Consider the following 12,320-nt stretch of genomic DNA (forward strand, 5'->3'; position numbering starts at 1 on the left):
CAATATCCTCACTCTCTGCTCCTTCTTAACCAACTTCTTGTCTTACTTTCCTTTATGCCCACCTCTGCCCACTCCTCATCACTAAGAAACTTGCCCAGAAGAAAACAAAATGGTACTGAGCATCCCCTTTATAGTAGCAACCCAGGCATTCACTTATTGAGATCATTACGGGATCATCACAAAAACTGTATAGACAAGGAATAGTCAAGCGATGGTCACAGATATTTAACGATTGGTTTGGCACAGCTACCTGCTAACCAGAAATGATATGGAACCTGCACTGGAGTGTGGAACTTTCATCAACTGGAACAGAAGTATTTCAGCGTTTAGACAACCAGTACTGTTGAATCTTAGTCCTGACTTATCTCCATATTATAGATAAAAATGGGACCACAGAGTTTTTAAATACTTCACCCAAAGCCATGCATTGATTATAGGATTGGGACCCAGTGACTCAACTGCAAGCTTTTTTCCATCCACCTTGCTGGCTCCCTGCCTTCTGTCCTTTGTCATTTTGCGCTTAGAGATGAGAATATGTAGTGTTCTAGAGAGGACATGCAAGGGCACTAGAAGACTCTCTCCCAGGAAATCTCTAAAGCTGCGTTTATTAACTCTCTGCTGGTGCCATGAAAAGTCTTCTCAGTAGTGGCAGAGTGGGAGGGGAGGGAGTGAGGAAAAATTGACTGAAAAGAAAGCCTAGGGCTTCCCTGGTGGCGCAGTGGTTGAGAGTCCGTCTGCCGATGCAGGGGACACGGGTTCGTGCCCCGGTCCGGGAAGATCCCACATGCCGCGGAGCGGCTGGGCCCGTGAGCCATGGCCGCTGAGCCTGCGCGTCCAGAGCCTGTGCTCCGCAACGGGAGAGGCCACAACAGTGAGAGGTCCGCGTACTGCTAAAAAAAAAAAAAAAAAGAAAGCCTATATTTTCTCTTTTCCCCACAGAGAGGCAAGAACCCTGTTTATTTTGTTCCTCAGGATACCCTCAGAGCCCAGCACGTGGTTGATGCCCAATACAATTTAGTTGAATGAATGAATGAATAATAATTTCTTCCATTTCTGTAACACTTTATATCCATGTAAAGCATCGTTACACTGGCTCTCATTGGACCCTCAAGGAGTGCAGCAAGATTATAGGGCAAACATTGTTTTTTCTGTTTACAGGTGAAGAAGCTAAGACACAGAGAGCTAAGGTGGTTTGCCTGCATCACAAAACCAACCATGGTGGAGCCAGGATTGGGGCCCTGCCAACTCCTGGTCTGGGGCTCTTTCTCCCACATTGCAGTGTCTCCTAAATATGAATAAAATTTAACATAATCGAAAACAAAACAACACAATTTGCGACCTACCACATACTTGGTGATACAGTGAAAGAGTATTGGCAAACAAGAGACCTGAGTCTCCTTTGTTCTCTTGCTTTTCCCACACTCACCTCAATTCACTAGATCACCAGATCCAAGGAAGTTCCTCGCTCTTTCCAGGCCTTAGCCACATCATCTGCATATAGCACCTAGCTTTATATTTTTTCATTTTTAAATGAATTCCCCTGGGGAATTCTTTTTGTGACCTATACCAACTGGCACAGGTCTCCCTTCCTTACTAAGTTCAAATATGACATTTCATAGACAGAAAAGAATGTCAGTCAATCTAACTATGGACAATGCCTACTCACCACTTCCCTCTCCAAGGCCTCCAGAAGGCAAGGGAACTAGATGACTTTGGACCATGGTCATATTTTTTACCTCTTTTTACCTATTACAAGTTCCCCAGTGTCGTTTCTGGACCAGCAGCATCAGTATCACCTGGAACCTTTTATAAATGACAAAATCTTTAGTCCTAGACTTACTAGAATCAGAGTCTCTAGGGGAGGTGTCCAGGGATCTGTGTTTTAAAAGACCTCCAGGTGATTCTGATGCATGTAAAAATGTGACGGCTAACATCCTATTATATCCTATCATTTTCCTACCTGAGCCAGGGAGTCACTTTGTGTTCCCGTTGGGTCCTCCGGGACCCTCTGCTCACTCAATTCTCTAATTCTTCTTCTCTCCACATGAAAGCCTATAGTACAGTCTTGTGAAGGGCAATGTTAATTTACTTCCCTGGAGTAAGGGCTGGACTAGACAATCTACTGAGATTTTTTCAAGTCAAGAAGCTCTGATTCTTCAGGGGAGTCCCAACTAAGCAGATGGCCTTAAAGGAGAGGAGTATGATGTTAGTTTTGGGTTTGTCACACGTGGCCTTTATTGTGTTGAGTTACTTTCCTTCTATACTTACTTTATTGAGAGTTTTTATCATAAATGGGTGTTGAATCTTGTCGAATAGTTTTTCTGCATCTACTGAGATGATCATATGGTTTTTAAACTGTATCTTGATGATGTGGTGTATCACATTGATTTGCAGATGTTGAACAATCCTTGCACCATTGCAGCCTTATTTATAATAGCCAAGGTATGGAAACAACCTAAGTGCCCATCAGTGGATGAATGGATAAAGAATATGGGGTATATGTATACAATGGAATACTACTCATACATAATAAAAGAGGAAATCTTGCCATTGTGACAACATGGATGAACCTTGAGGGTATTATGCTAAATAAGTCAGGTGGAGAAAAACAAATGCCAGGTGATTTCACTCATATGTAGAATATGGAAAAACAAGCAAGCATCAAATAAACGAGCAAACCAAACCAAATGAAAACAAACATGTAGATACAGAGAACAGAGTAGCGGTTATCAGAGGGGAGGGGACCAGTGGGAGGGCAAAATGAATAAAGGGGATCAACTCTATGGCGATGAATGGAAACTAAATTTTAGTGGCGAGCATGCTGTCGTATATACATAAGTAGAAATATAATGTTGTACACGTGAAACATACAATATTTTAAACCAGTAATATCTCAATAAAAAATTAAATTTAAAAAAGAAGAAGACAGGAGAGGACTTCTGCCTAGTGAGCTTCCTTTGCTGCAAGCTCCAAGGCTGGAGTGAAGTGAGGACATAGGCCAGTTGCCAACTCTTAGTTATGGCCCCAGGAGATCTTTGATGTTCTCCCCTTGCAGTCTGGGGTCCCTGTTTTCAAGAATTTATCAGAATGACCCAGACTTAGCAAACTTGCTCTATGTACCTTGGACAAAATATCTGCTGAGTCAATTCTGTGAGGAGCCTTGGATTGTCAGCCTAAAAACTTGTTTATAGTTGACTTCCTCTGGCAGAGTGCTGTAAGATGCAAAAAAAAATAGCGTCACCCGTTTGGCATATGCTGGATTATTCTCAGAATTTGCATTAGGTATGTAGTCAAGCAAGAGCAGGTAGCAAATATAAAAAGAAAGAATCTAGTCCCTGCCCCACACGTCCCTCACCATCCCCCTCCCTTCAGTCCCAAATTCCCATCCCTGAAAAGGCAAACTGAGGCCTCAACAGGAGGATGATTTCTCTGCATCTGGATATTCTAACAGTTAAGAGAGAACCTAATCTCTGTTCAGTTGCTGGGTCCTGATATGCTTTCCCTATTTAAGCTTCTGCAATCTACTGCTCATGAATCCATTTTGCCAACCACAAACTTCAGTTAGCTCCTAAACTTTTGGGCTTTACTTTCCTCCCTCTTCTAAGTTCTTTGAGTTATGAAAGCACAATGAGTGAATGGAGAGAGGGTTGAGTAGGATAAGACAAAAATGTTACAATCTCCATTGAAGACAGCAAGCGAAGGTCCTGGAATTGGAGTCGTAAGACTTGGGTCTACAGCCAGGGCTTTGCCACTGGTGAGCTGGGAGACTGAGGCAGGTTACTGCCCCAGTGTGGGTCACTGCAAAACAAGGGGCTTGAGCAAAATAAACCTCTAGGCTGTTTTCCAACTGTTTGATACTGTGAGTAGAAAGACAGGACATAGTTATATCTTATTTGGGAGTTTTATTGCCCTTGTCTGAAAACCCAGGTTTGGGGACAGCAAGTAGACTTCACCTTGTTCACCAATCTGATCTATTGGTATTGACTGCCTGGAATGTGGGAAAGGGTGTCATAATTGACTATACGTTCTTCCATGGGCATGACAGGGAGACATGGGAGGGTCAGGTCATTACATTCCCAGTGCCTTGTTTGTTTCTTTCCTGGCTCTTTCACAACTAGCCATCATTTGATGTATATGTCTGTTTAATTGTATCTTGGCTGCCTAAAATACAAATACCATCAGATCATACAGCCCAGTGCCTAGTACAGAGCCTGTTACCTGACAGGTGCTCACTAATATTTTTTGAATAAATGAATGGGTCTAAATAGCTTAAGGGCATATCTAGAGCAATAGCATAACAGCAGGAGAGGACTACATTAACATGGACTCATGTAGAGAGAATAGCCCCATTCTATGTGTTCTCCAAGGGTCCTTGCTAACTCTGATTTTTATTTTCTCTGAGACTGAATGTCTGCCTTCAACTTGAGAGCGGAGAGGATAGTCATGATGGGAGGAGAAATTTTCCTGGGATTCAGTGAACACTTCTTTTGGATATTCCTCCTTTTTTGAATGTTTTCACTGAGAGTTTGAATAGGAGGCAATCAACTTGAGAAAAGATTCAAAATGGAGTCTAACTACCCCTTATTGCTCTGATTTTCCAACCACAGGTGAATTTTCCTTGCGTCTTGAAGACCTCATTCTGTTCCCCTTTACTCTTCGTTTGTGTTGGAGGGTGTACATTATTATAGTTGGGTATTAGGCTTTTCAGAAGACTGAGAGAGAAGGAGGCTTTCTTGGTAAGCTTGGCTCTGTGGCTTGGCAGTCGCACAATAAAATAACTTTATCCCCAAACCAGATGTTCAAGTTGTTTTAATAATATCTTATGATCCCTCCTCTAAATAAAACAAAAACTCACTCTATCAGAATGTCCCCTGGGATTAGAAGGTGGATCTCTGCTATCTGGTTTTACCCATCAGAGGGTAGCACCAAGACAAATTTGGAATAAATCCCTGGCAAAACTTGAAATGGGTTTGGGATGATGCGCTCTGAATTCTGTGTAAAATACCTGAGAACATCAAGAGAAGCCCCTAAATCCCTCATAAAGTTTCTAGGTAGACATTGGTCTCTATTTATTACCAGGAAGAGTGTTGGGACATTGAGTAAATCCTCATGAAGTGGGACTGATTTGCATTTTTCTTACACAATCAGTTCACCTGGAATCTAAATGTGAGCTTTTCCAGTGTACGTGAAGTTGGATTCCATGATTGTTGTAGTCTCTTTAACTCAACCACTCTAAAACTTTTGTAGGAATAACTTATTGACTTGTCCAGACTTTCCAAATTTGCATTCAATTGGCCTGCTATCATCAGTAGTGGCTACTGACTCAGAGGCATAGAGAGTCAAAGGATGACCCACTTGACCCTTTGGTAGGATTATGGGTTTTTCTCTGAGACCCAGGGACATTTACCTTTTTTTTTTAAATATTTATTTATTTGGTTGTGCTGGTTGTGGCAGGTGGGCTCCTTTAGTTGTAGCTCGAGGGCTCCTTATTTGTGGCTCACTGGCTCCTTAGTTGCAGCACATGGGCTTCTTAGTGGCGGCAGGCGGGCTCCTTAGTTGTGGCATGAGTCTTAGTTGTGGCATGCATGTGGGACCTAGTTCCCTGGGCAGGGATCAAACCTGGGCCCCCTGCATTGGGAGTGTGGAGTCTTAACCACTGCGCCAGCAGGGAAGTCCCAGGGACCTTTATCTTTAGTTTTAAATTTTCACATAGCATTCTGTGCCTTTATCACATAGCAATATCCTGATTTTGTAATTAGACACTTCTGATTAACGTCTTGACCTCCCACAGTAGCCTTTTATGAACAGGAACCATGTATGTTTTACCACTTCAGCCCCTAGAAGAATGCTTAACACAGATAGATTCTCCCTCAATAAATATCTATTGAAAAATGAGTAAATCAGTGGATGAAATAATGAATGAATAAATATAGCTAGCAATAAGCATTCTTTTGGTAAGGTTCTTGAGAAGTTGGAATTAAATTGCCATTTTTTTTCTTAAACAAATATTTGTTGAATAACAGATGCTAGGCACTGAGAGATATGTTTCTGTCTTTAAGAAACTCACAGACTCTAGGGGAAACAGACAAGAAATTAGACTATTACAATTGATGCCACATGAAAAATAAGAGCAAAGGGTTTTGTGGAAATACCGAAAGCAACATCTGGCTAAGTCTGGAAGAGATCAAGGATGACTTTCCAGAGGGGGTGATGCCAAGTCTTGAAGAGTAGGTGAGGGAAAATCAGTTCAAGAAATGTCTCTAACAACAGATCTTCAACACAAGAGGTGAGGTGTTTTGATCCCTTCTCGTGCAGAAACCTCCCGGGGTCAAGAGTCAAATAAGGGACACAGTTAGCAGAGAAGTTAAGAGCAGAATCTCTAGAGGCAGATGATCTGGGCAGGAATCCTGCTTCTACCCCACCCCTATGTTGTGTGACCTTGAGCAAGTTACTTAAACTCTTTGTGTCTCAGTTTCTTCCTTTTAGAATGAGAATAATAACAGTATCAGCCTCATAGGATTGCATGAGGAATCAATGAAATGAAACATGCAAAGCACTTAGAATAAACCTGGACACATGGAAAGACCAAATAAATATTGGTTGTTATGATGGTTGTCACTGCTGTTGAGTACTTCCTGGATGTGGTACATGTTGAGGGCATGGTTTAGGGACAGTGAAAGAGAGAGCAATGAATCAGGGAAGGACCACACTGATTTAAAATTAAAAAAACAAAAACTGTATCAGCTGTGTCTAAATAATGACCACTAATTTTCATCCACCCACCAATACTCCGTGGGGTAGTTCTGACGTCACTGATTGTCTGGAGAACAAAATAGAAAATCTATGGATCTCAACATATCACTTTCAAACCTGCCTCCTCAGTGCCTGGAACAGACTGGGAAATTAAATCATCATCATCATCTTTATAAATAGGTGAAGACTCATCCACCTTTCCAAATTAAACATTGTTTGTCAAATCCATTTAATCAGCCTTTATTGAGAAACTTCCATATGCAGGAGAGTGAAAGGTGACTATGACATGATCCCTGTCTGCAGAACTCAGAGTCTTATGAGGCAGACGGATGTCTGCACAGCAAATTAAAGCATAATGAATGTGGTGAGTGCCAGAGGAGAAGTCTGCATGAAGGGCTACTGAAGCGTCGAGGAGAGGGTAAGATGTCCACCCGGGAGTCAAGAAAGTCTCCACTGAAGATAAGCAGGAATCTGATGAGCAAACATGGGAAAGGCAAGGTCTCTCGGATTCACTCTGCTGTACCCAGTAGGCTTAGGAAAGCACCTTGTCACAAGGATGCTCAATAAATAGCTATATTATTGGGCTTCCCTGGTGGCGCAGTGGTTGAGAGTCCGCCTGCCGATGCAGGGGACACGGGTTCATGCCCCGGTCCAGGAAGATCCCACATGCCGCGGAGCGGCTGGGCCCGTGAGCCATAGCCACTGAGCCCATGCGTCCAGAGTCTGTGCTCCACAACGGTGAGAGGTCCACGTACCACAAAAAACAAAACAAAAACAAAACAAAACAAACAAAAATAGCTATATTATTGAATGGATGACTAACGAGGACTGCCCATCCTTCTCTACCCCCTCTTCCCAGTGACAGCTTCCCACACGCTCTCTTCAACCCCAGGGGCACCCTCCATTTCATTACTCATCTCTTTCACTGCTTGGTCTTTTGCAAACCTCTCAAAAGCCTCCTCTAGTATTGCTCAACAAACGCAGGTGTCCTGGGAGAAGCACAGAGCATCTAAATCATGAAGAAAACCTGACACAAATGAGCATCTCCCACTAATTTTTCACTGGAGAATGTGAAGTGCCTAATCAGGGGAGGACAGTGTGTCCTGTGTGGTCACTGTAATAACCATGCCACATCCCACCTGACCTTTCCCCTGAACCTCCACTGCGGAGAATAGTGTCAGGTCTGCTGAGTTTTGCAACTATGCACACAGACACAAAACACACACTCCCCCCGGTGCCAAGAGGGCTGAACCCAGCACGCCCTGTGTCTCCTTACCACCTCATCAGAAAGAAAGGAGACCCTGAAGGAATCTAGGAAAATGGGACCTCTAAACCATCCCACAGCTGCAAGCAATGTAATGCTTCACTCGGGGCCAGATGCTGCATCCTGGCCAATCCATCCTTCCACTCTGCATCAGCCCCACCCCCTCTCCATCCTTTCTGCACCCAGATTTCATTCTCAGTGCTAGAGAGCCAACAGTCTAAAAGGTCTTCCAAGCAAAATCACATTTCCTTCTCTTTTCATCCCTGCAGCATGGTGTATCCAAACCACGTGGCAACTTCACTCCTCATAAATCAATTGTTTAATTGACAGAAGAGGGGATTTGTTTAGAGGCTCCCAAAACTCAAAATTTCATATGACCCATCTTTCCCAAATGCCCAGAAGACCTTGATAGTCTATTGTTTTCCAGGGACTTTGCAACTTCCAAGGTCTGGAGAAGGGTCAAGTGCCTGCCCTCCAATTTTCTCCCCATTTCTCTGGTCTGAGAAGAGTATCATCTGGGATTTGTGGTCAAGGATAATCTGTGTGGCCTCTTTGCATGAGGATGAGATGGAATGTTTGGATGAATAGTTTTTTTCTTATCCATAGATTGCCCACAATGCTATGCAGAGAACTTTCCAAGTTTTGGAGTAAAACAAAACAAAACACAAAAAAACTTTCAAATATTTGAGGAAAGTGCTGGGGAAATAGCAAATGGTAAGATTACAGAGAAAAAGAAACGGAGAAAAGAAAAGAGTTGAAGCAGAGGGAAAAAAAGGAGAACAGGACAATAATGAGAGGAGGCTTACATCCAGAAGCTTCTGCCTTTGAGTAGATCTTCCATTTAAATGCAATTCTAAGTTCAGAGAGGAGGTAGCCAAAATTTGTGCACTGGTTTCTATAGAATCTTTTAGAATATTGTGGAGTGATTGGTCACTGGAAAAGTGAAAGATGCCATGTTTCAGGCAGAGCTGTGCTATTTTATAATCAGAAAATGTGGGTTGTTGTTTCAGTTCTGCTGGTAAAGCCAGTGATCTCAGGCACATCCTCACCGGGCTGGCCTCAGCTGTACCTCTTGTATCCAGCTCAAGTTCAACCAAATCTCACCCCCTCCTCTGTGATCACTGTGGTCCTCATCACCATAATCTTCCTCCTGGCGGATTGCAACAGCATCAGAAAGGACTGGAAATATCATCAGCCCAGGATCCCCAATCTTGAGCACAGATTAGAATCACCTGGGCAGCTTTTAAATCTACCAAGCCCTGGACGTCACCCCAGATCTGATGCATGGTTAAATGGGCATCTCTGGAGGGTGGCCCTGGGCACTGTATTTTTATAAAGCCCTCTAGATGATTCTAATGAGCTTGCCAGGGTTGAGAATCACTATTCTAGCCCAGTCTCTGGGAAACCACTTATTCATGTACTCAAAAGATATTCCTGAGTGCCTACAGGGTATCAGGACCTGTACTGGGTATTTAACAGTGAACATGACAATGTCCTAAGCCCTTTCACACTCAGCTGGAGAGGAGGAAGACAATATATCAACAAATAAATAAACCACATAGTTTCAGATAGTGATATACGCTGTACAGAATATAAGACAAGGTGATATAATAGAAAGTAACTGGAAGGGTACCTGAGTGGTCAAGTAAGACTGCTCTAGACTGGACTGTGGACTGAATGAGAAAAGAATCCTGTCAGATGATCTAGGGAAAGAGCATTCCCAGGCTGAGGAGAGCAAGTGCAAAGGCCCTGGGGTACATGGCCAAGAGACTAAAAGACCAGTACTGTTGGACTAAAGTACCTCAGTGAAACAGGGAAGGTGACACCTGCTCCAGAACTATCACATTGTTATGTTGCAAAGATGTGTGAGGTGTCAGAAGCATTTGGAAAAGAGAAGTCCCACAAAAATACCAAGGGTGTGCTGTTTCATTGCTGTTACACCATTCTAATGTAACTCAGTGGTCCAGATACCAGATGACAGCCCCATGACATCCTACTGACTTAGCTGTGGAACCCAATCACTACACCACGATACAATTGCAGAATCCAGGCCTGGACTTCCCTGATAAGTACTGGATAGATTTTGCATGGATGTAGCTATAGTCTAGAAACCTGAGATCAAATGCTGAGGCAGATTTCCATTTATTGGACTCTACTCTCCTGACTCAAGAGACAAAGTTCAAAGTAAAAGTTGAAAGTCCTTCAAATGAACCGAAGGAAGATGAGTTACCATGCTGCCTAACTGGGTGATGACCTCCCCAGATGGCCTCCTCTCAGGGCAAACTGACAGCTTGTCTTTTGCAACATGTCGCACCTTCACCCAGCAAAGGGAATAGAGAAATTCCTATCATATGATCACTTTCTACTATTCCCGAGAAAGGTACTTTGGAAAAGGGAGGTTAATTTTTTGGCTAAAATTTGTTTCATTAATGTTTTTAATCATCTTTAATTACACAAGTAATACATGCTTGCATTTTCCTTATTACCAAACTATAATATTATAGAGAAATAAAAAGTGTCTTTGAACACTACCCTGGTCCCCAAAAGTAACTACTACTGATGGTTTCTATGCATTTGTGTACCTACGTATGTGCCATGTCATGGAAAATGTGCAGAATTTCTTTTCTTTTTATATAAATGTCATCACAGTGAATGTCTCCAAGGGGGCCTGTGCAAGGATGCTAACTGCAAACATTGTAAAGTAAAGCTGCCTGTATGGCTATCTGCAGAGAAAGAGTTTAATACATGGCGGTACGTTCAAATTATGGGATTCTATGCAGCTTTTTAGAAGAATGATGCAGCTCTAAATGCACAATTAAAGCTTCGAGAGGTGTTGCTGAATTTCCTTAACTTTTTGGGGACTTGCTTTGGCAGTCATGTCTCGGGACTCAAGGAGGTGTGGTCAGTTGAGGCAGCTGGGGACGGAATAGGAACAGGCTGTAAAAGAGGTGAGGCGGGGAGATGCAGTGAGACAGAGGGTTCAGTTTGGCAAGCCAAGCGTCGCATCCAAGGGTAAACAGCAACCTTGTCGTGGTTCAGGCATATTAGTAGCAGTCAGGGAATAGCAAGGGAAGATACGTTCCAGGAGGTGGATGAAGCCCAGAAATACAGAATTCAAAGTAGATGCTACACTGACACGCTCAGCAATGGGCAGCCCTGTTAGTGGTAGCTGGGTTCCAAGGTTAGGCTGGAATTCAAGGTCAAGGCTGCCAGTCCTCAGAGGGAGGGAAGGAAGAGCAAGACAGGGCCACTATCCGTTGTTCCATGTATGTATGTGTGTGTATATGTATTTATCATCAAACATCGCCTATGTGTTAAGCGCTGTTCTAGGTGCTTATTATTAAGACAGGCACAGTTCCTGCCATGTTATAAACGCGTAAAAAATATATTTTCAGAGAGTGATAAATAAATAAGGACTTAGAGAGGGTCAAGGGCAGACTATATGAGATAGGGTTCAGAACAGGCCTTTCTGAGGAAGAGACATTGTGACAGAGACCGGGATGAAGTGAGGGATAGAGCCAGATAAACAAATCTAAGAAGAAATAGAGAATGCTTAAAAATAGGGATACGCCAATGCAATTGGAAGGAAATGGTTTACTTCAATCCACCTTGTTTTATTTATTCATGCATCTGTCAAGTATTTGTCAAGGGTCCACCATGCAAAACACTCTGCCAGGACTCGGGGATACAATCATAGACTAGGTAGATATGGCCCTGCCCTCATAGAGCTTGTAGTCTATGGAAGAGAAAGAAGTTAACAGGCATAAGAAACACCATGTGCAAAAGCCAGAAGTATGAAAGAACTTGAGTATTTGAGGAACTGAAAGAAGACCTCCGTGGTTGGGGTCTGGTGGTGTGTCGGGCGTCTGGGAGAGTGACGCTGGAGATCAGGGAGGTTGGTGGGAGTAACGTCTTGCAAGATCTTATAAGTTAGGACAAGAAGTTTGCATACATTCCAAACATAATGAAAAGACATTGAAGGCTTCAAGCAGGAGATGGGGAGAGGGGATGACATGACACAGTTTCTATCTTAAGACTACCTCTCCTGTTAAATACAGAGAGTGGATTGCAGAGAGGCGACATGGCAGCAGAGATATGAACTGTTGGATTAGTCTCAACCACAGCGATGGTGGTGGAGACAAAAAGAAGATGGCATATTTCAGAGATATCTTAGAGATGGACTCCAAAGCCTTGATGACAGGTTGGATTAAAGGATGAAAGAGAGAGAAGACAGGTTGACTCTGAGAAGAGTGCCTGACAGAGGATGGGTGGATGCTTGTTCCATATCTGAGATGGGCATGAC

The sequence above is a fragment of the Stenella coeruleoalba genome, assembly GCF_951394435.1.
Source record: "Stenella coeruleoalba genome assembly, chromosome: 11".
Classification (NCBI taxonomy): domain Eukaryota; kingdom Metazoa; phylum Chordata; class Mammalia; order Artiodactyla; family Delphinidae; genus Stenella; species Stenella coeruleoalba.